Source organism: Sus scrofa, chromosome 15, assembly GCF_000003025.6.
Source record: "Sus scrofa isolate TJ Tabasco breed Duroc chromosome 15, Sscrofa11.1, whole genome shotgun sequence".
NCBI lineage: Eukaryota > Metazoa > Chordata > Mammalia > Artiodactyla > Suidae > Sus > Sus scrofa.
Window position 1 is genome coordinate 6,158,184 of NC_010457.5, and position 27,441 is coordinate 6,185,624.

Below are 27,441 nucleotides of genomic sequence, written 5' to 3' on the forward strand. Positions count from 1 at the left end.
CAGACAGGTACTAATGTAGGTCTTACGTAAAAATGAAGTGGCATATTGAACTTTTAAAAAGCAGGGGATGCCTTTATAAGAATGTCTGATATATAGTATGTGCTCAATTAATATTTATTAAATGACTAAGTGAATCTCATCTAACTGGAGTTCTCAGGATAGGGCAAGCAAAAGGAAAATTAAAACTATGACTCCAACTCGGTCTCTCTATAATTGTATCAGGCCATTTCTTGTATGTGTATTGCTTTGTTCTCAAACAGGCCGAAACATAATCGTCAATAACCTCCAGGATAGCCTAACTCCTTGTCTTGTGTAGCAGAATAGAAAAAAAGCCACTTTTCCATTTTCGGAGGAAAAAAAATTAAAAAAACCTCTCTCCCATTGTGTTTGACTCATTATGTCAAGGATCAACCCATGGAGTAAAAATAACCATGGCTGGAATGCCATACACTGATTGGATTAAGTTTGAGTTTCTGAATTATTCACTGGTTTAAGTGTGCAAGCTAAATTGGATAATTGATTTAGATTGATAAGGATTAACATCTGGTCATAGGATCAGTCATACAGGTCATACGGCGAAAGATCGAAAGATCGGAAACCTGAAAAATATCAAGTTCTTTAATAAGATATAAGGAGACAATGAATGTCATGTAGACAACCAATACTGTCTCTTATATGTAGATACATGTTTTTATACTACCCCTCATTTTCAAAGATTTATTCTTAGCAGTGCCACAAATATTAAAATATTCTAAAATAATAACTTCTTTATTGTATCAGAAGGTAGCTGTTTAAAAAGAAAAATGCCTGAATATACTTTGGAAAACTTTTATTGACCAAGAACCTACAAGGCAGTAAGTACTGGAAAATGTAAACTAGATCTGTGCTTATTTTTGTTCAACATTGTATCCATTGTCCTAAGCACAGTGCTTGGCATGAGAAAGCCTTTGTTCAATGAGTATTTGATGAATGAATGAGTCCAGGTATTTACTCTGTCTACAGAAAACCATGAAAGCTGTAGAAATGCATCTTCATACCAGGTAAGATTGTTTCTAAATTATTCTAGTTATACATATGAGTTAAGGTTCATCGGAGTGGTTCTAGAGAAAACAACAGAAGTCTAGAGGATTAAAATCTACTATCTAGCAACATGGCCGTTTAGTCCTTCTATCTGTTATTTGCCTTATTTTCCCCTCTTTTTCTGCTTTCTCTTGGGTTAATTGCACATTTTGCATCAATCCATTTTATCTCCACTGTTAACATACTATTATTTTTTTCATATTTTAATGGCTGATTTATTGTTTAGATATACATCTTTGGTTAATCAGACTCATTTCAAATACCATTTATACACTATTTCACAGTAGTATAAGGCCATTATAACTGCATATTCCAGTTCCTTTCCCCCACAACTTTGTGTTATTGCTGCCATACATTTTATTGTATACTTGCTGTAAATACATAATACATTGCTACTATTTTTCTTTTGACCATTATCTTTTAAGCTCTTAAGAGCAATTTAATAATTATTGTACTTTCATTTATTCCATTTCCAGTGCTCTTTGCTTCTTGATAAAGAATTCAAATTTCAATTTGCTATCATATTCCTGCTGTCCGATAAATTTGTTTTAACGATTCTTGAAGTATAAGCTGCTTTCTATTGGTCTTAGGAAGCCCTTATTTATGCTTCTTTTTTGAATGATGCTATTTTCTGGGTAAAGAATATAGGATAGTACATTCCTTGGAAGGATAGTGGTTTTTTTCCTTCACGGTTTCTGATGAGAAATTAGCTATAACATATTTGTTTCTCTGATTGTGATTCACCTGCTTTCAAGATTTCTACTATCTTTGTTTTCAGCATTTTTAATATGATATGCCTAGCTGTGTTCACCCACCTCCCTATCCTGCCATCCTGTGGAGGGATTATTTATCCGGTTCGGTGTCGTCCAGTTTCCTGGATCTGTGCTCTTCCTGGATCACAGCATCAAAATGGCTATGATTAATTGCAGAAAATTCTTGGCTATTTCTTCTGTCCCATTCTGTCCTGATTCTCCTTCTAGGTTCCAGTTAGACAACTGTTAGATTTTTTTTTGATATTGTCTCACAGTAGTTGGATGTTTTGTTCTATGTTATTTTTGTTTTTCCCACTTTCTTTTCTCTTTGTGTTCCACTTTGGGCGATTTCTATTGCCCTTTGCTCAAGTTCACTCATTTCCCCACTCAGCCAAAGGCACCTTTTATCTGTACTGCTATGCTACTCATTGCTAGCATTTCCATTTGATTTTTCCTCATGGTTTTCTTCTCTCTGGTGAAACTAGCCATCTAACTTTTCATGTTGTGCAATTTTTTTCATTAGTTTGTGAAACATATTAATCATAGTAATTTCAGATTCCCTGTCTAGATAGTTTCAACATCTGTGCTGAGTCTGATGGTTTTACTAACTGTGTTTTCTCTTGCAGAGTATGTGTTGCCTTTTCATATTCTTCATACTTTTTTTTTTTGTAGAAAGCCAAATACTTTGTGTAGGAAAATAGAGATTCGGATAAGTCATTATTTTAAAAATTTTTTATGGCCATACCCATGGAATTTCCTGGGCCAGAGACTGAACCCAAGCCGACCTATGCCACAGCTGCAGCAACGCCAGATCCTGTAAACCACCGTGCTGGCCAGGGATCAGGCCTGCACCTCTGTATCAACCTGAGCAGCTACAGTCAGATTTTTCAACCCAGCTACACCATAGCAGGAATTCCCAGGTACGTAGTTTTTATGCTTGTAATAGGAAGAACTTTCCATCCGTTCAATTATTTATTTATTTTATTTTTTTGTCTTTTTGCTATTTCTTTGGGCCACTCCCGCAGCATACGGAGGTTCCCAGGCTAGGGGTCGAATCGGAACTGTAGCCGCCAGCCTAGGCCAGAGCCACAGCAATGCGGGATCCCAGCCGTGTTTGCAACCTACACCACAGCTCACTGCAACGCCGCCGGATCGTTAACCCACTGAGCAAGGGCAGGAAATGAACCCGCAACCTCATGGTTCCTAGTTGGATTCGTTAACCACTGCGCCACAACGGGAACTCCGCACCCGTTCAATTTTTAGTGTGAAGTTTTGTGTTAGCCAGGAGTTAGATAGGTTTTTTATTTATTTATTTTTTATTGTTACTTCCCCAATACAATTTTTTTTTCTGCTGTACAGTATGGAGATGCAGTTACACATACATGTATACATTCTTTTATCTCAAATTATCATGCTCCCATCATAAGTGACTAGACATAGTTTTGAACTTGCTGTTGCTATGTTCGCCTTTAGTGGAAAATAGTTTTCAAATAGTTATCGATACCTGTGTTTAAAGTACAGGCTGGCTTCCCAACGTTTTTTCCTCCATTTCTATTCCACCTTTGCGGTCCAATCTTCCCTTTTAGTGTGTTTCACAGGAGGTCTGTCTCTTGAAGTTTACCCCGCAATCCTGGCCCTGTGGCAGAAAGTGAAGGAGAGAAGCATCCCTGGGTCTCCTGGATGTGGCTTTCATGTTCCTGCTCCTTCCCCCAGTTAGAGTTTTTATTAAAAATATGTCCTCACCACTTCTCTAGGGCCGGAGGGTTGTTTCTTATTTCTTCTGCCAGGTGCAATGGGTTTTCATCAGTGCCAGAAGAAATACATTTTTTTTATTGTCCTTCTCTCTTTACATTAAGGTTTTTTGTTTCTTAAAGGAGACAGTGGAGAAAACTGAGATTGGGGCAGGGGTGCTGAGGGACAGTTTCATGTCTCATTTTCAATGTCTACTTTCTTTCTTTCTCCTACACAAAAGAAGCTGTCTCTGGGACTTTCGCATTCTTTCCATTTATCACCTGGTGGGTTTCATGGGTAAAACGACTGCTGGAGTGCAAGTTCCCCTCCCCAATACCTGGGTCCCCCTCCAATTTCACCCTTCACCTTCCACCAGTCTGCACTCTACCTTCAACTTGAGAGTTATCCTAGTGAGTTCCTGGTAGTGTCTGGTGACCCCTGCCTTAGGAAACAAGTGTTTGTATTCTATCTCTTTCTATAGCCAACTGCCTCTCCCCAGCTTTCTAGATGACTTCCTGTCTTATGTACTTAGCTCTCTGACAGGTTTGAGAAAAACTGTGAATTTTCAATTTGTCCAGCTTTTTTACTTCTGCAGTTGCTGGAGCAGAATTCCTAGCTTTCTACATCCTGTAGCAGAAACCATACCTCAATAAGACCAAAGAAAAAAAGAATTACAAATTGTTCTCTAATTTTTTTTCCTTCACAATGCTGTATATATCACCTAGACTGTAATTTCTATAAACATATTTCTGTTTGAATAAGTGCTGTTCATGGTTTATGGTTTTGATTGATTGTTGGGTAAGAGCTCTTCTGAAAAAAATTAAACTCAATAGGCACTGTTGCCGAGTTTGCCATTTTAAACAATAGCAAATGGCACAGTTTTTAACTTTTTAAATGTGGTAGCTGTTTAGGGTCTACCTGGGTCTTTAGAAATATACTACTAACTTTGGTTTTCTGCTTGACCAAATCAAATGGAATCTGAGACCAGGGACACATTATCAGTGTGAAGACTACAGTAGGTTGAGTTGGCAAGAGATTACAGTATTTTAATGAGTGGACAGAAGCTGAGTTGGTAGTACACAGAGAAGACAGAAACAATTTAAGGCACAGTATATAGGTGGTGGCTCTGATTATTTCTGGAGACAATTTATTTCTTTTTATGCATAACTTAATTCCTCCTATTGGCCTTAGATGTGGTTTTCTATTAGCCAACACTGGAGAGCTGATGTATCTAAGAAGAAAATGTGATCCTTGAATACCTAGAAAAATATTTAATGATGCTAAGGCAAGAAAGAAAGGAGGGAGGGAGGAAAGAAGGAAGGAAAGAAAGAGAAAAAGGTACAACTTTTCTTAGGCTCAGGTCTCTGCAAACAATTATGGATCAGATATGCGTTCCTTAAACATGTGGTCCAACCAACCTGAGATTCAGACTTTACACATAGAAATTACTATGCTGTTTGTGTATAAAAAATTACTGCAAACAATGTTATGTCTTTAGAAAAAAGAAAGAAGATTTCAACAGCAACTTAAAGTTATTCTTCTTGAGTCTAGTTTAAGAGAAGAACACATAAGGAGAAAAATAAATAAAAAGGAGGTTTTAAAATATTACTCTGGTATTCCGTCTTTCCTTCAACATTAATAGCCATAACTTTGTGTTTGCAGGCACACAAAGATAGACTGTCATTCGAACTTGCATTAAAGGCTAAACTTGATTATCAAAATTTAGCTAAAGGTAATCAGATGTACTAGAATATTTCTGATTTGGTCAAGAGGTTCTTAGTATATTGCAACAAAACTTAACAGAGATTATGACTTAGAGATAGTATTTAATTTCAAGTGATTAAAAAGCATTTACCCTTAAAATTCACAGGAACTGTAAAGATCATCAATTCTAATCCCAAACAAATTAGGTCCACAAATCAACCTCACTGAAAATACATGAAAGTATTTAAAAATTGATGAAATTTTGGCCTTATCTCTGAGATAGGAATCAGTATGTATTTTGTGATTGCCTAGAAGGTAACCCACAGTTTTGTGTCTTAACCAGAATTTAGAACAACTATGTATAGTTCAACCTATATTTTAATTCTTTAATTATGACTCATGATCTTACATTACTAAGCTTTAATGATGTAAGTTAGTTATATTTTGGTACAAATAACATTGAAAGTTAGGAAAAAAAAAAAAAATACCGAACATTTCTGTCTTCTCACTATACAGTTCGGTGAGCTAATTTGCAAGATCACCATCTAGTGGCAAATTTGTCTCATTGCAAGCACACAGTCCCTAGAGCCCAAGAAGGATTTCTAAAGATATGTAGCCTGGCAAATCCATCTGAGATACAAGATGGGCAGTGTAATTTTAACCATATCAGGCAGCATTGCACAAGTGGAAATATTCCTCCTAGAATTATAAATCATGAGCTAATAGCTGGGAAATGAGTAGAAGACACATGCTACATGATTAAGTAGTTAAATGACAGGAAACTGAACAGATTGTGTGTTTCATTTTTGTTTAATTCCACCCCATTGATGTTGACAAAGCATCACAGTCCTACTTTTATGAAGATAAATTTCAGGAAACAACCATAATGAAACAGGAATGAATGCTAGGAATAAAGGTGTTTATTTTTTTCCCCCTTTTAGTAGGCTTTAGAAATTCTGCTTACCTCCTATAGAACAGAGGTGGAAGCAGACCCCCCATAGTATACTCTATACCTACTCTTTCTCTTATATTCCTTAAAACCATCTTGGCACCTTCATGAGTATCATAAACTTATTCTATGAAAGTTTGCACTCCCATCCCTGCAAAGCCAGCTGCTTCCTTTAGCTAAATTTGGGGATGCTCCTTTTGGACTTGGAGCCAATTGTTTTATAGCTGGAACCAGCAGTCACCTATGTGACAGGCTGAGTTTAGAGAAAGTAAGGATATTACTCCTTGGCCAAAATGGATTCTTGCATTAAGATTCTATTGCACTTAAAGTTCAGACAAATTAATGCTTCTTGCTTTCTAGGAGTTCCATATTTCTGACTTAATCTAAGAGGTCATCAGTTATAAGTTATAGCATTATTTTGTACAACGAAGGAAGAAAAATATTGCCAATTTAATTACAACAGGTCATAGATTGTAAGATGTATCTTAATTTCAAATGTAGCTAAATTATGTTTAAAAATATGTTTGTAGCCTTGAAATATGGTAAATACAAATTCTACTAATGAGAGAGAGAACTGGGAATAAAGGCTATAATAATATTAATTCAACATTTTAAGTATTGATGTCATCCAGTTTAAGCAGCACCCTAAGGAAATGGAACACAGGATAGTCATGTTTTGATAGAAGAAGAGGAAGAGAAAGATAAACTACAACTGCTTCACAAGGTTGACTAAGTCCAGCTTTATTTAGTCCATACAACATCCTTTGAACAACTCCTTTTAGCAATGTTTATTTAAAGAGGTCACTATTTGAAGTTAGCATGCTGAATTCCATAGCTGCTGACCCTCTGGAAAAATAGCTGACTCTGAGAAAGGTTAGGAAAGGTGGGAATAGTCTATGAATAAAACCTTTTCAAGCTAGAAAGAGGTCAAAGTACAGCATGATCAAAGACATAGATGAAATGCAGAAGAATGCAGATAAAGGTAAAATAAAGAGTACCCGGAGACACCAATAAAAAGAGAAATGCTTTCTTAAGTGGCTAGGTGTGGCTGCAAGACCAGGAAAGAGCTCTCAGACACAGTGTGGAAGGACTTTACTCATTCCAGCCTGTACACAGCAGCAGTAAAGAAAACAAATAGAATAAAGCAGTTGCTGAGTTTCAATTCTAAAACAGTCCGACCTACACTGGATGTCAGATCTTATAGTTATGGGGACAGACTCCTTTTTCTCCTTGAGCTGCATATTAGGTTTTACAGTAATATAACTTTCTTTTTAACTCAGAGAGTAAAACAAAAGTAACCTAGAAATTCTCCCCTCCCTCAAAAGCAAAGAAATATCTGATGTTGGGAACAAAATAGGATGTTACTGAGGATGTGTTTCAAGAAAATAGCCATGCCAAATTCTGGGAGAATAACACAGTATCTACATGAGATCCTTTGAAAGATTAGGATTTTTTTTTTTCTTCAGGGGTATGAAATTTATCATCAAAGAATATTTTCTTTGAGTTTGTGTGTGTGTGTGTGTGCATGTGTGTGTAATTTCAAAATTCCAACAAGGTTTAAATATCCTGGACACATAGTGTTACCATATTATGCCATATTCTTTAGTAGTTTTGTTTCATTTTTTAGGTGACTTGAAAATCATGTAGCATAACCACAAGTTATATGGCTGACCCTGGTTGGTAAGAGCTGTGGAGAGAGAGAGGGAGACCTTGGTGAAATGAAATTTTAGAACTTAAAATATGTTAGATGTTCTGTTAAATACTTTAATACAGTCCTTTAATTCTTATAAGACTACTATTAAGTAGTTATCATCATTATCCTCATTTTACATAAGGAGAAAAATGAGTCTCAACAATGTAAAATAATTGGCTTAGACAACATAGCCAGTCAGTGGAAAAACTGGGTCCACTCAGGTCAGCTCCCCTCAAATTTCTATGAAACTGCATAAAGGTATGTGGGAAGAGAGAAATATTGAACCAATAGTTAGAAAGACACCAAATCAACCTTATGGACATCAGAATATTTTCCAAGAGTAGCCCATTTGTAATACTTGTTGGTTTTTTAAAATGATGAAAAATAAAAAATCAGATTTTTCCAGATTAAGCTTGTATTCATTGAATATTTATGGTGATGTAGATTAAACCATAGTTCATCTTATTTTGATTATTCATCAAAATAATCATGTAATATAGATATTTTAATAATCCTCATATAGTTGGTAATATAGTTGGTACACAGTATAGTTGGTACACAGTATAGTTGGTACACAGTATAGTTGGTACACAGTATAGTTGGTACACAATATAGTTGGTACACAATATAGTTGGTACATATAGTTGGTACACAATATAGTTGGTACACAATATAGTTGGTACACAATATAGTTGGTACACAGTATAGTTGGTACACAGTATAGTTGGTACACAATATAGTTGCTACACAGTATAGTTGGTACACAGTATCGTTGGTACACAGTATCGTTGGTACACAGTATCGTTGGTACACAGTATCGTTGGTACACAGTATAGTTGGTACACAGTATAGTTGGTACACAGTATAGTTGGTACACAATATAGTTGGTACACAATATAGTTGGTACATATAGTTGGTACACAGTATAGTTGGTACACAATATAGTTGGTACACAGTATAGTTGGTAATATAGTTGGTACACAATATAGTTGGTACACAATATAGTTGGTACACAATATAGTTGGTACACAGTATAGTTGGTACACAGTATAGTTGGTACACAGTATAGTTGGTACACAATATAGTTGGTACACAATATAGTTGGTACACAGTATAGTTGGTACACAATATAGTTGGTACACAATATAGTTGGTACACAATATAGTTGGTACACATATAGTTGGTACACAATATAGTTGGTACACAATATAGTTGGTACACAATATAGTTGGTACACAATATAGTTGGTACACAATATAGTTGGTACACAATATAGTTGGTACATATAGTTGGTACACAATTTAGTTGGTACACAATATAGTTGGTACACAATATAGTTGGTACACAATATAGTTGGTACACAATATAGTTGGTACACATATAGTTGGTACACAATATAGTTGGTACACAATATAGTTGGTACACAGTATAGTTGGTACACAGTATAGTTGGTACACAGTATAGTTGGTACACAATATAGTTGGTACACAATATAGTTGGTACACAATATAGTTGGTACACAGTATAGTTGGTACACAGTATAGTTGGTACACAGTATAGTTGGTACACAGTATAGTTGGTACACATATAGTTGGTACAATATAGTTGGTACACATATAGTTGGTACAATATAGTTGGTACACAATATAGTTGGTACACAGTATAGTTGGTACACAATATAGTTGGTACACAATAGGTACATATAGTTGGTACACATATAGTTGGTACACATATAGGTATAGTTGGTACACAATATAGTTGGTACACATATAGTTGGTACACAATATAGTTGGTACACAATATAGTTGGTACACAATATAGTTGGTACACAATATAGTTGGTACATATAGTTGGTACACAATATAGTTGGTACACAATATAGTTGGTACACAATATAGTTGGTACACAATAGAACCAAGGACTTTTACCACTTCTGATTTCAGGTTCTCGACTTCTTTCAAAAAGCATAACACCTTGAGTATATGTTTCCCTTAGAAATTATTTAGGATCTCATGAGCTCTTTCAGTATAATTGCTTTTAATAATAAACAGGCAAGAACACCCATCCCTCCACCCCTACCCTGCTCTACAATGTCATACATGGCATGGTTTTTTTAACCAAAATTTGTTTCTGACTATAATTTTAAAAATTCAAATCCCTATGGAGTAAGATTATTTTCACCTAGATTTAACCCAAGGTTGATGGCCAGCAATCGCTGCATTACCATCAATACCACTGTTCTTAACAAGATGAAGTTTTCTTTTGTAGAATAAGATATGTCAGACAGTTATAGAGAATTATTCACATCTCCAAGAAACATAAATTGAGAAAATAAAGTCAGAGTTTGCCAACTAGCAAATTTCTTCATGCATTCACAGATATTTATTAACATCCTACCTGCCGCATACTACTATTCTCGGTTCTGCAAATACAGCAATAAATAAAATGCTGAAAATGGCGACCCCCAGATAGTTTATATCAAGTGGAGACAGATAATAATGATATAACAAATAAAAATGTACTTCATGCTACCTAGTGATAAATACTGGAGTGGGAGGAGGGGGGTAGTGGGCAAATTATTTTTTTAATAAAAGGACAAATAGTAAATAGTTTAGGCTTTGTAGGCCAGACAGTTCTTTCATAACTACTTAACTACGCAACTATAGCAAGAAAGCAACTCGAGATGATATATAAATAAATGGGGGTGGCTGTGTTCTGAGGTAACTGTATAAAATAATGGGGCTGGCCACGTGGCTATCTGAAGGAAAAGCTATTCAGACAGAAGCAACAGGAAGTGCAAAGCACTGAGACAGCAGTTTGCATGGCCTGTTCAAAGGTCAATGAATAGGCCAATGTTGTTTGCAGGTTAGAGTGAGCTGGACAGAGCAAGCATATAACAGGAGATATAGTCAGATATGTATGGTCTTATAGAGCAGAGTAAGAATGTTAGATTTTATTCTATGTAAAATATAAAGCCTCAGAAAGATTTTGAAAAGAGGAGTGGCATAGTATATCTTATGTTTAAATGATTTCTCTGGCTCCTGCATGAATAGATAGAAAGCCATCAAGGAGCAACAAGAATAATTAGGCGATGCTGGCAGTCATTCATGTCTTGGATTAGAGAGGATGTGGTCCAGCTGATGGGAAGTAGTGAGGAATAAAATAATGAACAAAAATTTCAACACAATGTCTAGCAAGTAGTAAAGGTGAGATAAATATTTGATGTGCTTATTGTTATCAGTTATGGAGAAAAGTAAGGATACTTCAAAACCATTGCCTTTAATGTATGAAAAATGATACTCATTTTAAAAGGTACTCAAGGATATACAGTCTGTAAATGTATTAGCTTTGGCTCTACCAAAGTTTTGATCTAAGAGTTTATTCAGCCTCCAAGAAGATAAGGATTCCTGGATTACTCAAGAACATTTGCTTGGTGTATTTTCACTAACTGAAAAACCAAACCCTCCAAATAGATTTGGACTTACTTTTGTTTGTTTTCCTTGCTTTTTTTTTTTTTTAATTTAAGCATTAGAGGTAGGTAGATAATTGCTAACTGAGAGAACAAGGAATTTAGGACAAAATGATAGGAAGAAAAAAAAAAAGGAAGGAAGGAGAATGGGAGATTGGCAAGAAGGTTACAGAGAACAGGAACTAGTGTTCTGAGGGTTAGTTTCCAAAAACCTAAAGAATAGCTTGCTCGACTTCAAATTTAATTTTATAAAACTTCTCCTTGGAAGTTCTATTGTGGCTCAGTAGAAACAAACCCAACAAGTATCCATAAGGATGCAGGTTTGATCCCTGGCCTCTCTCAATGGGTTAAGGATCCTATTTTGCCCCAAGCTGTGGTGTAGGTCACAGACATGGCTTGGATCTGGCATGGCTATGGCTGTGGCATAGGTTGGCAGCTGTAGCTCCAATTCAACCCCTAGCCTGGAAATTCTATATGCCACATCTGTAGCCCTAAAATAAATAAAATAAAATAAAATAAAATAAAATAAAATAAAATAAAAAACTTTCTTCTTCTCTATCCTTTCTTACAAACTCCCCATGTATCTGTTTGCAAATAATATCCTGGGTGATAAACCATGACAGATAGACTTATTTCTCAATGCAAGCAGAGTTTCCTCAGTGGTTTAATTACTTGGTAAAGGAAAAAGATACTGAGGCTTCTATTCATAGAACATCTAAATATCTGTATCACTATATATTAGGGAAGGCAGTGTTACCAAAAGTGTGGTCTGGCTGCTCACCTCTCTAAAACTATTAAGAAGGCAAGGCTGCTTGGTGGAAAGGAGAGTTTGCTTTATTTTGGAGGCCAGGAGTGGGGGAGAGGAGGCTGACTCCTGTCCAAAGGCCAACTCCCCCCATTGACAACCAGTGGGCAAGAGATTTCACAGGTGGAGGGAAGAGGCTACATACAAAAACAGCACAATGCTCTGACAGACATGTTGAAATTAGTTATGTGTGGTCTAATCTGTAAGACAGCTTACAGGTTATGGTTCAGAATGGTATCTATAGCTCTTGAGGAGGAACTAAAAGTCCTTGACTTTGCTTAATGACTAAACTATTATTATTTGGTCTCATTTGACTGTTTTACTTTGCTTTGGCAAGTTCTTATTTCTCTGATTAAACTTATTCTTTGGCTAACAAAATATTGTAAAGTTTGTTTGGAAGCACAAAAGACCCAGAATAGCCAAAGCCATCCTGAGAAAGAAAAATGGAGCTGGAGGAATCAGGCTCCCTGACTTTAGACTATACTACAAAGCTAAAGTCATCAAAACCATTTGGTACTGGCACAAAGACAGAAATATAGGCTAGTGAAACAGAATAGAAAGCCCAAATTAAACCTATGCACCTACAGTCAACTAATCTATGACAAAGGAGGCAAGAATATACAACGGAGAAAAGACAGCCTGTTCAATAAGTGGTGCTGGGAAAACTGGACAGCCACATGTAAAATAATTAAATTAGAACACTTCCTAACACCATACAGAAAAATAAACTCAAATGGATTAAAAACCTAAATATAAGACCAGATATTATAAAACTCTTGGAGGAAAAATAGGCCAAATACTCTTTGACATAAACCACAGCAATATTTCTCAGATCTACCTGAGTAATGACAATAAAACAAAAATAAACAAATGGGACTTAATTAAACTTAAATGTTTCTGCACAGAAAAGGAACACTAAACAAAACAAAAAGACAACCCACAGAATGGGAGAAAATATTTGCAAATGAATCGACTGACAAGGGATTAATCTCCAAAATTTATAAACACCTTCTGCAGCTCAATACCAATAAAATGAACAACCCCATCAAAAATGGGCAGAATCTCTAAACAGACAGTTCTCCAAAGAAGACATACAGATGGCTAAAAAACACATGAAAAGATGTTCAACATCACTCATTATTAGAGAAATGCAAATCAAAACCACTCTGAGGCACTGCCTTACACTGGCCAGAACGGCCATCATCAAAAAGTCTACAAACAATAAGTGCTTAGAGAATGTGGAGAAAAAGGAATCCTATTACACTGTTGGTGGGAATGTAAATTGGTGCAACCACTGTGGAAAACAGTATGGAGATTCCTCAGAAAACTAAACATAGAACTACCGTTTGATCCAGCAATCCCACTCCTGGGCATCTAGCCAGAGAAAACCATGACTCGCAAAGACACATGTACTCCAATGCTCATTGCAACACTCTGTACAATAGCCAAGACATGGAAACAACCTAAATGTCCATCAACAAAGGAGTGGATAAAGAGATGTGGTACATACACACAATGGAATATTACTCAGCCATTAAAAGGAAAGAAATAATGGCATTTGCAGCAACATGCATGGACCTAGAAATTATCATGCTAAGTGAAGTCAGTCAGACAGTGAGACGCCAACATGTGGAATCTAAAAAAAAGGACACAATGAACTTCTTTTCAGAACAGATACTGACTCACAGACTTTGAAAAACTTATGTTTTCCAAATGAGACAGGTTGGGGGGGTGGGGGGATGCGCTGGGGGTTTAGGATGGAAATGCTATAAAATTTGGTTGTGATGACTGTTGTACAACTATAAATGTAATAAAATTCATTGAGTATTTTAAAAAACATTCTTTGGCTAAATTTTCTACATATAAGGCAGGCAGAGGTGATGGCAGGAGGATCACAGGGTCCTACTCCATTTCAATACCTCCATTTCTTTGATGCTCATCAATCTTGAGGAAGGACAGTTATGGAACAAGAAAGGGAATACAATTTTGGATAGAGAGATTAATCACAGACTTGGCAGAAGAACATGGTTTTAGTTTCCATCTCTATTTCAATTTTCCCCAACTCTGAAGAAATGGGGTGATGACTGCTCTGGCTACTTCCTGGTGAAATGGGGCATTGTTTTGTCTAGTTTGAAGAATGGACGCAGAGTCAGAAATAAACTTGAGTTATAAGCTTAGCATCAATATTTTGTATTATGAAAACAATACCCCTCTCTTTGATTGCTTTGTTATGGCACCTGGGCAAATATGTGAAAATTAGTAGACATATTGCAGTGAGGATAATAATCAAAATTCATCTTTGTATTATTCTCTGAATGTATGTGTGTTTTTTCCTTAATGGTTAAAGTACCATTGGTTGAACATGCATGTACAATGCATGTTCAATAGGTCATAACAGGCTATTTTGGTTGGCCTAAATTTCAAATTCACTAATTTATAAGTCAGAATGACTTTCCCATACTTCAATAGGTTCAAATTTCTTTCATCATTTTCCCTTTTTAATTGCAAATCTTTTCCATGGAAAGCATTGATAATCAATATATTTTTCCAATATTGCCAGAGTGGCTTAGTTGCCTGCTCTTGGTCCATTTATGTCCCTCTGTGCTAGGCTTCTTTTTTGTCTGGTTCTCCACATTCAGAAAAAACTAATCAGATATCATGAACAGGCCCAGAGGTATGTTAATGGGAACACTTTATAGTTCACACACTTTATCACTTATACCCAATTGTCACACAAACATTGTACATGTATGTTTAGCAATAACTTAAAGCCAGCAGTTATACACATCATGAGTAGTTACATTCTGTGACAACTTCACTAGACAATTTTTTTTTCCATTCTGAATATTGGGGCCAAAAGTACAATTAGAAGTAAAACAATAGCTTTCCATTTGAATTCTTTAAATTCCCTATCAGTATTTTTCTCAGGGCCCCTCTGGAAAACTCAAAGTTAGCTAGATAAAGGAACTTACAAATCTGTTATCAAAAGCAGCTCAATATTCTAGGAAAACTTTGTTTTTTTAACAAGGAGAAAGAAAACCAAATTCCAGTCTCATACCAACTTACTAAAGTTCATTTACCTAATTAAATCCAATATAATCTTAATCAGTTCTGACAACATATAAAATTGTTTTCTCAAAGTTCCTTTTTTCCAAACCATCTATCACCTTTTGTTTTTTTAAATTAATTAATTTTTTTTTCCTACTGTACAGCATGGTAACCCAGTTACACCTTTTGTGTTTATATTAATTTTCCTCATTTTTTCCCATCCAGAAACAACCAACTGTAGGACAAAATTATTCTCCTTTTAACTCTCAGCAAAACATCTCCATTCTTTATATCTTCTCTCACTGATAACACATACCCTACTTGCTTTACACACTGAAATGTTTCCCTAATCATTTTTATATATCATGATTTTTAATGCTTAAAAATCTTAACAAAACCAAGAAACAAGTAATTGAACTATTATACCAGTGGTTTGGGATTGGCAAATTTAAGAACCTATTTCATAACCTCTAAAAACATACATTTTTCTCATAGCACAATCTTTAAAGCTGTAATGTGGTATAAGATGTGTGTTTAATAAACCCAAACCCTCCAAACACTCTTTTTTTTTTGGCTTGAAATTCTACCAATTAATCTGAGGCAAAGGGGTCTGTGTTTGTATTTTAAGATATGATAAGAGTTAATGTCAAGCTTTCTCCTAGGCATATTTTTGTTCTCTCAGGGTCAGAATTCTGAAAAAAAGTATTTTATCAAGCCAGATTTCTCTAACTGCACATGCAAAAATAACCAAAAGAGTTTTATCTACCCAATTTTCTCTGGGGTCTAAAGAGCATTGTTGTCATGGAGTGTTTTAAAAAAAACAAAACAAAACATCACAAAACAAAAAAACTCTTTTTCTTTAGTCATAGTTACATAGCTAAAATCTTTCTAATGAATTAAACCTGAATTTCTCATTTTATAAAGGGTAACAAGAATACCAGTCACATCATACACATTCACACGCCAGAAGACAGCACTGGCACAAATCCTCTGAGGGGGTGACCAGTACAGAGTCCCAAACAAACAATTCCCCAACACAAATGGTCCTCAACATCAGACGCATGTTCAGAACCAACTGGAAAATGCTCGATACATTCTTCTCAAAAGAGAAATTTGCCCAGGTGAACATCAGTGGACTTATTCTTTAGTTTGTCCAGAGGCATCTTTCCATTCCACCAAGGGAAACGGTAAGTTGGCAGGCAGTGTCTAGCAGGGGAGAAACTGGGAGGATCCCCTAAACAAGTGGTTTCAACAATTGTTAGGAACACACCCCCAAATACCCTCTGGATCCATCCTTAATGCAGCCTTCCTGGAGTTTGTCATGGCTGAGGCTCTTCTGGGAGTGGGGAGGGGAACCAAGCGGAGCCAGATATCAAGAGAAAGCATCAGCCTCATGGTGCAGAAAAACTGTTCCTGAAAGTGGGGTGGGGCTGTTCCCTGATCTAAATCCAATAAAGAGGCAAGTCTGGCAGAAAGGAAAGTTTGCTTTATTTTGGAGGCTGGTAAACCAGGGAGTAGGACAACCAGGGGACAAGACCTTTAAAAGGAGTGTTTCAGGGGTGTATAAGCAGAGGCAGGGGGCTACATGCAGAAATAGCAGTCAGCTCTGACAGTCCTCTTGAAATTGGTCATGTGGTGGTCTGACCAAAGCCATCTTGATTATTTTAAGTACAGTTCATCTCAGTTCCAAGGTTGTTCCATTTCATAGAAGCTAGTTCTTGAAACTGTGGCAGCTGATGTCATGGCTACAGTCTGGTCATAATGTAGTTAATTTCTTCCACCTGATAGGAGTTTTAGTATCTGCAAGACAGCTCACAGGATGTGGCTCAGAATAGTACCTATAGTCCTTGGGAAGGAACTAAAGGTCCTTGAGTTTCCTTAATGACTAAACTATTAATATTTGTGACTGTCATCCTTTGCTTCTGCATTTTCTTACTTCTCTGATTCAACTTGTTCTTTGACTAAAATCTTTCTGCAGACGAAAGGACATGAGTAGGGGTGGTCTTGCTCCATCTCAGTAGTGGTAGTAAGTTCATTTATAAACTTTGCATTTTGGTATAAAATATTATTTAGGCTCATAATACCATTATTTCTATTGCGGTTTCAGTTACTCAAAGGAATTTTAAGAACAAAATCATAAAAAAATATGGAAATAAATTACACAGGCCTTTGCTGAAATGCATAGTCAAGTTTCCCAGCCTTCTATGGTCTAGGTTTTTCTCTGAAGGACAAAGTGCCCTTGATAGAAGGATTAGTAAAGGTATGTCATAACTGCAACTTCCACACTGTATTCCGGCCTAGTCATGTTAAAATACTTGTTTACCTTTAACACTCTAAATAAATAATCAAAAAACTATACTTAGGAAACATTGAAAAGGCAATAGAGAAGACAATTTTTGAAAATACTGGGATTCTGAGTGATATAGGTTTGAATTCCAATTCATGACTTGAGTACAACAGTAGAAAGTTAACCTCTCTGAACCTTAGTTGCCATATTTGTCAAATATAACAATATCTTAAAATTAGATGAAAAGATTAAATGGGAAATACAAAATCTTTTGTACAAAATATTCTTGAGTTAAATAGTGAAACATCATCCATCTTACTTAAGGAAATAACTACCATAATTGTCATTTTTGAGGAATATTACAAACCAAATTTGTAAAAATAACCCAATAATTAGTTTAATTACCATGTTAACTAATCCACTTACTATAGCATTTTAAGTAGTCAAAGTTCTTTTGCTTTCCAAGAAAATATTTCAAATTTTTTTCTCTAATTAATTTTTCATCTGTTGCTCCTCCCCTCAAATAAAACTATATGAAATCACCACTGACTTATACAGAGCAAAAACCTAATTTAATATTTCTAATCACATATGCCTAGAAATTAATTTCTATGAATACAGAGAAACTCTATAAAAGTGTACAGCAAAGTGTGTGCACTAGGGTGGAGAATTTGACCCCATGATTAAAAAACTGTGCATACAGTTTTTAAAGATACTATTTAAATAAATGTACTTCATACCAAATTTTAAATAAATTAAAAAGTCAATGGCAATCTACCAGATCCTAAATGCTAGCGTTGGGGGGAGGGAACATACTGTGTTCCTCATAAAAAGACTATAACATTGGAATAAAAATGGGACAACATAATTGCAAAATTGATAATTAGCCACTATTTGTATGTATCCTTCTGCATTCACCTCCATGTGTTATTATGCTAGCCCATTATTTAAGTAGTTTATTAACTGGAGTCTCAATTTATTTTTTCCTTTCAAATAAAAAAAAAAAAAACAGTGGAAATTTCATTTGCAACATAACTTAATTCCGGATTTTACTTTTGATTACAGCCAGGGTTTACTTTGATGTTTTCAAAATGAATTTCAAAGACCATTTATTCAGTAAATTTTGAAAGTAGAAACATACTGAAACTTTTATCCCACTTGGTAAGCAGCCATCCTTTAGTTTTATCCAAGTTTTCCCATGAAAATGCCAATCGGGAATAAAACTGACAAATATATTCAATCAAAGATGGAATTTTTTTGCTCTTAAGTTGCAAATGGCCTCATTAAAATAAAAGCACCACCTTAGGGATTGCATAAAGCAGAGTATTGGTACCTAAATGGTATTTATGACCAGGCTAAATGTAAAGTGAATTAAAATTTAAAGGATTATAGTCAGGTAGGCCACAGACATCTGTAGAGAAATGTCCATTAAGAAGATGAAAGAACCAGCAGTCCCTGGTGACAGGCATATGTCAGGTTAGCGGTCAGCCATACCTATACACTTAGTGCCACAGCAAATGAGAAACACATTGCCCAAGGAGGAAAGTACTTATGAGATATTTATTTTAGACTAAAAAAAAAATCATGAAACTAACATTTTGGAATTCAAATCCATCATTGTCATCAAACTAAAGGGAAAGGAATGGGGGAAATAAGATGTGGGCTGATAATAAATATCATCACATATGTGTTTGTATATACTGTATACACTCCGACCCATGACTGCATTTATAGAACCAACTGAAAGCATAATCTTTTAAGAGTATCATTACATCTGTGGTGATGTAACCACAAAGAGGTGCCACTGCCTGGCTACAAATGAAGGCTTTGTTTAATTTAACAAAAAAGTGAAATAGCCTCTAGGGTGTGAATACACGAAGGGATTCATTCTTTATAATGTGAATGAGTCACAAAACCAGTTACTATTTTGTCCTTTTCACGACACAATGCTGTCCTGTGCACGCAGAATCTGCCTTGTTAAAATCAAGAATTCTATTAAATGTCATCAAATGCCTTTAAATGATGACTCATGGACACAGGAAATCTGGTCTCATAATTTCAAAAGACTGACTTCTCTCTCCTCTCCCCTCATCTTCCCTCCTTCCCTTCCTTTCCCACTATCCTCTTCTCCCCTTTTCTCCTTTCTATTTATTCTTTTCTCTTCTTCCTAGGCCTCCCCTCCCCTTTCTCCTTGGGCATTTAATACAGCAAAAGATGATTTAAGTTGTTTATTGCACAGTTCTCCTTCTCCGACATGTATTCATAACCTAAACGTAAACTGTCTCTCGTTCTACCCTTTTAGAAACAGTTCAGAGGGAACATTTTCCTTACTAAGGGTGCAACTCATATTTTTTAGGACTCATGGCTTCCAATTCCACTTTTAAACTAACAAGACCTTGATGGCTAATGATCCCCAGATGTATTCACTGCCAAGCTGAAGCCACTCTCAAATGTGGACTTATGTTCCCACAAGTATGAAAAAAAATGGTGTTTTACAATCTTATTTTGCCTTGGAATGGAAAGAGTCTTTCTTACAAATGCTCTATTGAGACTTCACTGGACATCTTAAGTGCTGTTGGGTGGTTTCTCTTGTCTTTAAGATGAAAGTGGTTCAAAGATGCTCTTCTCTTGGTTCCATCTTTGTTGTCAGTCCATAGTTATTTATTTCAATATAATTACTTAGAGGATAAAATTTTTGAACCTGGGAATAAGAAGTGGAAGAGAATAGCTCAAAATCACCATTTCCCAGCCCCAGAACCTACTAGTTTGCATCCTACTTCTGAAACCTCTTCAGCTTTATCACTCACTAGTCTTTATAAAATATCACAACCACATCTTAGATTGTGTAACTGACTGACAACCCAGTAAAGAGAATTATAGCTTAAAGATGTGTGGTAAACATCATCCTTGCAATAGGATTTGGGGCCAAAACATGGCAGATTTATTGAGGTGAAATGTGGTAAATAAATACATAGGTTGGATATGCATCAGCAATCTCAGGCATACAAATAGTTGTCTAATAAGTAATAAAAGGGGGATAACTGGATCCCAGTCAAATGGAAGTTGCCCCAATTTTTATATATAAGTGTGTCCATTTCTAAAACCTGGTACCTCATGATTCTAGAAAAATTGTTCTGTCATGTACTCTCATTTAACATTTTAAAAACTCTCTTTTGGGGCAGAGGCACTACCATGATGATCTCCTAGCTGAGATAGAAACACAGCCTATAAAACCTTCTTACCTGCCATTCCTTCAATGTGAAATTGACATGGGTGTCTTTACTGCAGTACCTTGTTCAGCTCTTTGGTTAGTTAATATTAATTCAAATTATTGAAATAATGGATAAATAAAATGGGTGAGTTTCTTCATCCAGAGCACCATAGTGTAATATACTTAAAGAGTCTTTAAGTTAGACAAATAGCAAGAACTTCAGGCAGAGTATCTAGGCAGTGGTGGAAGTGACTTGACATTCAGAGAACCTTCTATCCACCCCATGCAGCTGGCTACTTCATCTGGATGCAGGTCTTTCCCTTCTAACAGAAGCAGACCCAAAGACACATTCTGACACTACATATGCCTCATGGTTCCTCTTCAACAAGCTACCTGTCCCATCAGTACATACTCAGTAATTTTGTTCTGAAATTCATTTTTATTAAATCCAAGGTTCCTGCAAAACAGCAAAGAGAATGCTGACTATATTTAGGAGTAAAGGAGACCTCGTAATATGTTTTGGCTATGTCAGAGCATGTGTGCTTGATAGGAAAAATTTTCACACCACTCCAACCTCAGACTTGACTCCTCAGGGAGCAATCTTAGATGGCCTCATTAGAGAGATGTTAAATTTGGGCTAGTCTCAGATGGTCTGGAGTTTGATTTCTGCTTGCTGTCTCTGGGGATTGTAATCTGAATTAGATGAATTGCTTGGAACATGTTTCTTCATCATTTCTTTGTTTAAAGTGTGTACTGAAACGGATGTAAAGTCAGGCAGGTATCCTCCTTTTTGAAAATTTACTTTATGCCACTTCACTTCTACAAAAGACCTCCATTCGTACGTGTTTTTACTAATAGAAAGAAATTCAAATACACTTTTTGCTTTTACCCTCCCAAAAAAGGCAAAAAGTGAAAATAGCATTCGCCGTGTTTTGCAGTGAGCTCTTACAGAAGCAGCAGGCACCCTGTGTGTTGTGAGAATGGCTCTGCCCACCTCCTTCCACAGGAACTACATTCAGCATCTCAGCATCAAGTCACCATGGCTTTGAACTGTATCTATAAGTGTCTGTGCTTTGTATCAATTTATTTTATGAACCTCTTGACAAGATTTGTCCTCAGGTAATTGCTTCTGTATTTTACTCCACTTTGGTTTAATAAGAATGTACTCTCCTTTCTGATAGTCGATAGCAAGGAAAATCTGTCCCTAAATAGAATGAGTGTAAAAGAAGAACCTGCACTACTAATAAAAATAGTGCCACCCACAAGCAACTCAGAGGCTACTCTAAAACATGTCATCACAAATTACTCAGAGGTTTAAACTTAGATTTGGTCACACTTGGAGAAAGGAGGAATTTCCAAAATGCGGGGGCTCTCCACTGAAAATAAATGTCCTTACTAGGTCTTGCGAGAGTTCAGATTCAAGCTTAAGCCAGTCTATAAACCTCAAAGGTTAAGAGTTCAAGGGGAAAGAAGTGATTGCCATGTCCAGACCACATATAGCTTGTCATCATTGTCCTCTGTAAGAAATGTCAGGCATTTCCCCTTCCCAGCCAAGAAAGAGTCTAAGGACCCAAACTTGTGTTCCCACAATTTAGAATTTCAACAAGTAATTCCTTTGCCTCTGAGTTAAAAATAATAATAAAGGAAGGTGGGGAATAATTGAAGAGGAAAAAGGAGTCTCTTGAAGTGGCTTTTATCTTGTGCCATATGAATGTCTTAGAGTAGGAAGTAAGGTTTTCATCATTTCCAAGAAAATATGTATCTTGCAATGCAGAAGTCCTCAGCATTTTGGGACTACAACTGACTGCATAAATATTTAACAAAGTACCTGACACTTCATTGCAGCCGAATATGTATTTATTGAAAAATAATGTCCTCCTTATCATATCTCTGTGCATGAAACTGTTGTCTAAAAAGAGATATTTTAAATGAAGAGTGCTTATTATCAAGATGGAGGTAGGAGAATAAACATGTTCTTCGTGAAAATACTAACAGAATCTGCTCCTGAAATATCAGGAAATGCTATATTATTTTCTTACATTTTTCAGAACGAAAATATAAAAATTTGTTAAGACAAAACGAGTAATATGCGGAACTCGGTCTCTAAGTGCTGCATAGTTGGATTGACTAGGGCCCACCTGGACTTAGCCCCAAGGTTTGGGGGTCCATTTCCAGGCCAAAACCCAAGTTTCCAGTTCAGGGACCCTGGATTCCATTAAGATTTCCCATGAATCAGGCAGGGCTAATTCAGTCTTGAACAATCAATCACTCTCACTACATTTTGTGAGTGGGAGTGATTGATGGTTTTCTGCTGGTCATGGCTGACCTCGATGTAGCAAGCAGACCTGAGCACCATGCCTCATGTGTGAGTGGCTTATTTGGAATCAGTCAACCGTGAGGGACTCTCTGTGTCTTCCTGGTTACTTTCCAATATAGACACATACTCTTCATATCTTTCCTGTGCATCCCCTTGTTTGCTTCAGCTATTCTCGCTCTCTACTTCCCCTCACTCAGGAAATTGCTGTAGGTCTGCACCCTGTACTTATTTTCATAGTCCTGGGGTAACTAGATCCCATATTCCCCATACATCCAGTTACTTTTCTATTTAATCATCACTGTTTAGAATCTTATCTGCTAATTCATCAAATCCTCATCTTCCCTCTCCAAAAACCTGGACATTTACAGTAGTTGTCCTCTCTTGTTTTTTCATACAATTGTTAGAGAAGGAAAAGAAATGTAATTTGAACCACTTTTCTCTTTTTTCTGACAATGAGGGGAAAAACACAACAGCTCCAGGGTTTTTTGCATTAGAACATTTTGTTTGCAGTGTCTGCAGCTGGTTATCTTCCATTCTTGGGAATATTCATGTCGCATTTCAGAGAACAGTGTACCATTTTGTAGATATTATCATTATGCCCTTTTCACCCAGAATTACCACTGCTGTTACAGTCACTACAAGGAAATATTCTACCACTCATTTCTCTGATAAGAAGCTTCCTGGCGTTCTCAGCTTCCCATGGTCCACTAGCCGGACCGAGACATTTGCAGCAAGGGTTTCAAAGGGAGGCTAATAATGTGCACAGTTTTCAGAATTGTTATTTTCCCCCAAACTCACTGAAGTTATGAAAACCCTTATGAAAAATGATTAGAGAAGTTTCAAAAATTCACAGACAAACACAAGGCAAAACTCAAAGCAGTTCTTTTCATCATTTTGGTGAAGAGAAAAAGGGAGGGCCTGTTCTTTCCTGTCTCACGGAAAATCATGATTCCGAAGCATGAATCATGTCCATCTATGAAATTATGGACAGTTTCTTTAAAGGAGAAGGCACAATTACAATGATTCAGAGGAAGAGCAAGTGATTATCCCATAGCTTATGAATGAAAGGGAAATCATTATTTAGTATGTAAGCTATATTTATTTGTTCAAAATCAAGGATTAAATGAATATATAGACTTATATGATCATTTGAGAAAGAATATTACAAAAATACATATGGCATATATATAGACGCATCTTTTAAGAATATATATATGTGTGTGTGTATACAGATATACACACACACGCACATGCCTTCATAGATATAGACCCAAAAATTGATAGAATTCAAAGGAGCAAGATAGTTTGTTCAGAAAGGAACATGAAAAGAGACTTTTTTCTAAACATAGTTACATCTCTTAGAGGAGAGATGTTTTTCTTGAGGGACTTTTAGAATTTTATGATTTTGTTTAAATAACAGATGCAATAAAAATATTCTTTTCTTTTGTAATGTCTTTTTTTTCTTTTCTGGTCTCTGCTAGGAAGTACATAAGGCAGTAGATAACATAATAGCATGTTTAACAAATAAATAAGCAGATGCGTGAAGGGGTCCCTATATACTCTGTTTGCCCCATCAGTATTTCCAGTAAGGGCTGGACAGTTAGTCCTGTGGGCTCCTGTGTTGGGGGAAGAAAAGCAAGCTGTGCGGTAGAAGGGACCCCAGGCTTTTGCCCTATGGTAGTGGCACAACTTTGGCCTCCCTCCTTGGCTCAGAGAAGCAAGACCCCATGCTCCTTTGTTCTGTCCGAGGGGAGCACACCTGAAACTCACCCAATAGGAGCCTAATCTTGCAGGGAGGGACAAGTGAGGCATCCTAGGCCAGAGCTGGCAGCTGACTCTGAGCAGTCTTCTACTCCCTCAAGGGACCCAGTGCTGTCACAGAAGCAGTATTGTGTAAGCCAGTGCTGAATCACAAAAGTATCCCTTTACTTTCAGCCATGCCACCACCTTAGATGAAAAGCTGGTCTCCCCCTCTGGCCATAAGAAGGAGAAAACTTGGAAGGGGATGGAAAGGAAGCAAGATTTTTCCCATCATATCCTCAACACTCTGTTGCTGACTCCCTTTCAGACAGAAAAAAACATTCTTTCTTATTTTCTTATTGAGGAATAAAACCATCTTTTGAAATTACTGCCACTAAAGGTACATGTAGCTTAGAGCACAGGAAATGTCACGGTTTCTAACCAAATAAGAACTAAGGAACTCTCCAGTTATTTTTTATTATTAGTATCTGCACATCAGAATGCATGTATTCATGTTATTTATTGAGATTATTGTTAAGCAAAGAATATGCTGGAGAGATATGAATGCTTTAATGCTAGGGACAGGCAGATGCGTATCAAATGTACATAAACATCTGAAAGCAGATAAGAAAATATTGGCCTTGCTTCAAATGAGATGGAAGCAAAGATAGGCAAGAATTATTTATCAGAAACAGAGTGGAAAAAAGATCAGGGCCAGGTATGTAGTACCTCCAGGGTTTGTAGTTGCAAGCAAATGAACAGTAAAATTTTAGATGCAAGTTATTGAAATGTTGCTGTACTTGGTTAAATAAACAACTAATGGAAATATATGAGAGTTTAAAAGGTAAAAATGTTGTCCAACATTACCTACAAATAAAGGGTAATTGAGCATAATTTGAGATTTTTTTCCCTGTTATAATTGTGAAGCAAGATTAATTTGAAAACCAACTCTTATTTCTGCACTAATGGCCTTAAATCCAAATGGTGACATTCTTTTTTAGCCAGAGCATGAGAATGATTTTTATGCATAGAACTCAGAGTATATAAGGGGCAACTATTCCTTCAAATTAGGCATGACCCAGTTGTATTGGTTAAAATATAACATGTTTATAAAATATAACCAGAATGTCTTTCAATTATATATTCAATAATTAGGTTGATACCCCTTACAATGTTTATTAGGCTATAGTTTAGTAACATATATGTATGTATTTGTGTTTGTATAGACATATAAATTTAAGGGATAGACGAAAACTGCTATATTTGAAATGAAAGGGCAACGGGATCCTACTGTACAGCACAGGGAAATGTGTGTGATCTAGTCACTTTGTTGTGCAACAAAACTTGATGAAACACTTTAAATCAACTATACTTTAATAATAATAACAAAATATTGAAAGCAATTTAAACTTCCTCAAAGGTAAGAATTTTAGTTCAGTTTCAGGGCAGAATTATTTCCTTCCGAGAAAAGTACTTGAACGGGTTCTTTAGTTATAGAGGTTTAAAGAGAGCATGGGTACATTCTTCTTGAGAAAAACTATGAAAAACCATTGAACTGAGTGTAGATGCTCAACTGCAGAAGCTGTATGTTCTATTTATTAATGAAAATTGAGTGCAGGTTGAACAGTCAGAGAAGTCCACCTTGTTAAAGAGAACATCTTCCTTGGTACTTGGAACTGAGGACCAGTGGGGAGAGCAACACGTCCTCCCTTAAACCCATGCAGGTATCACAGCTCCGCATCTCCCACAAGAGCGTTATCTCTGGAAGTTTCAGCTGAAGCAGTAGGGAGAAGGTAAAGAAATATAGGAGAGGCCCCATACCATTCATTGATTCCTGATGTTCACTTGCTGCTCCAAGAGTGCCTATTCTGTTTTGCCTCCACTGCTGTAGTGCAGTTCAGTTACAGCACTAGCCGTCTGGAGTTAGCACAGACCCCACAAGGTAAGGGCTCAGTTCTCTATAAGACCTCCCTGACTGCAAATGTCAGGGAAAGTTCAGGGTTTCTCAGGCCAACCATAATTCTGACTGACTGTTTACCAAGTCAGGGGTTTCATCAACATCTTCAAGTTGGATAATTTATTAGAATGACTTGTAGAACTCAGCAAGATGCTATACTCAGGACGACAGTCTTAGTAGAAAGGATACAAGTCAGGAATAGCCAAATGATGAGCCACATAGGGTGAGGTCTGGGAGGGTCCTGATCTCAGAATTTCCACGTCTCCCTCTTGTGGAAACTGGGCCTATCATCACCTTCCCACCATGTCAATGTGTTCACCAGTTAGGGAACTCCACTGAGCATCAGCATCCAAAGTTTTTCCTGGATTTCATTACATCAGCATGCCTTATTAAATTAATGTCCATATAATTCAACTCAATCTCCAACCTCCCTTCCTTCTTAAGAGTTTGGCTTGACTCAAAATTCCAACCCTGTCACCAGAGGTTGGTATTCTGGGAGACCAGAACTTAATCTGAAGTGAAATGATGAGTAACAAAGGCATGTCTATTACTTAGGTAATTCTAAGGGTTGCAGAAGTTCCATGGCAGGAATGCAGGGCAAAAACCAAGTTCTTTATGATAACAACATACCTCTTTTAGAAGTGGGTAGAGATGCATGTTGAAACTCTCTGCTAGTATTCAAAGAGAGTGGAAGTCAG

At 36.5% G+C, this 27,441-nt stretch overlaps 1 long non-coding RNA gene across 2 annotated transcripts in view; it reads right to left on the reverse strand.

Moving 5' to 3' along the window:
* LOC102164639 overlaps window positions 1-27,441 on the reverse strand; it is a 98,113-nt gene that overhangs the window by 63,392 nt on the left and 7,280 nt on the right. Inside the window, exon 2 of one of the 2 annotated variants that reach the window (XR_002339177.1) lies at window positions 16,701-20,219. The exons of the other annotated variant lie outside the window; for it this stretch is intronic. This is a non-coding gene — a long non-coding RNA (uncharacterized LOC102164639). Of the gene's footprint in view, window positions 1-16,700; window positions 20,220-27,441 lie in introns of those variants that run through there. 2 annotated transcript variants of the gene reach the window in all.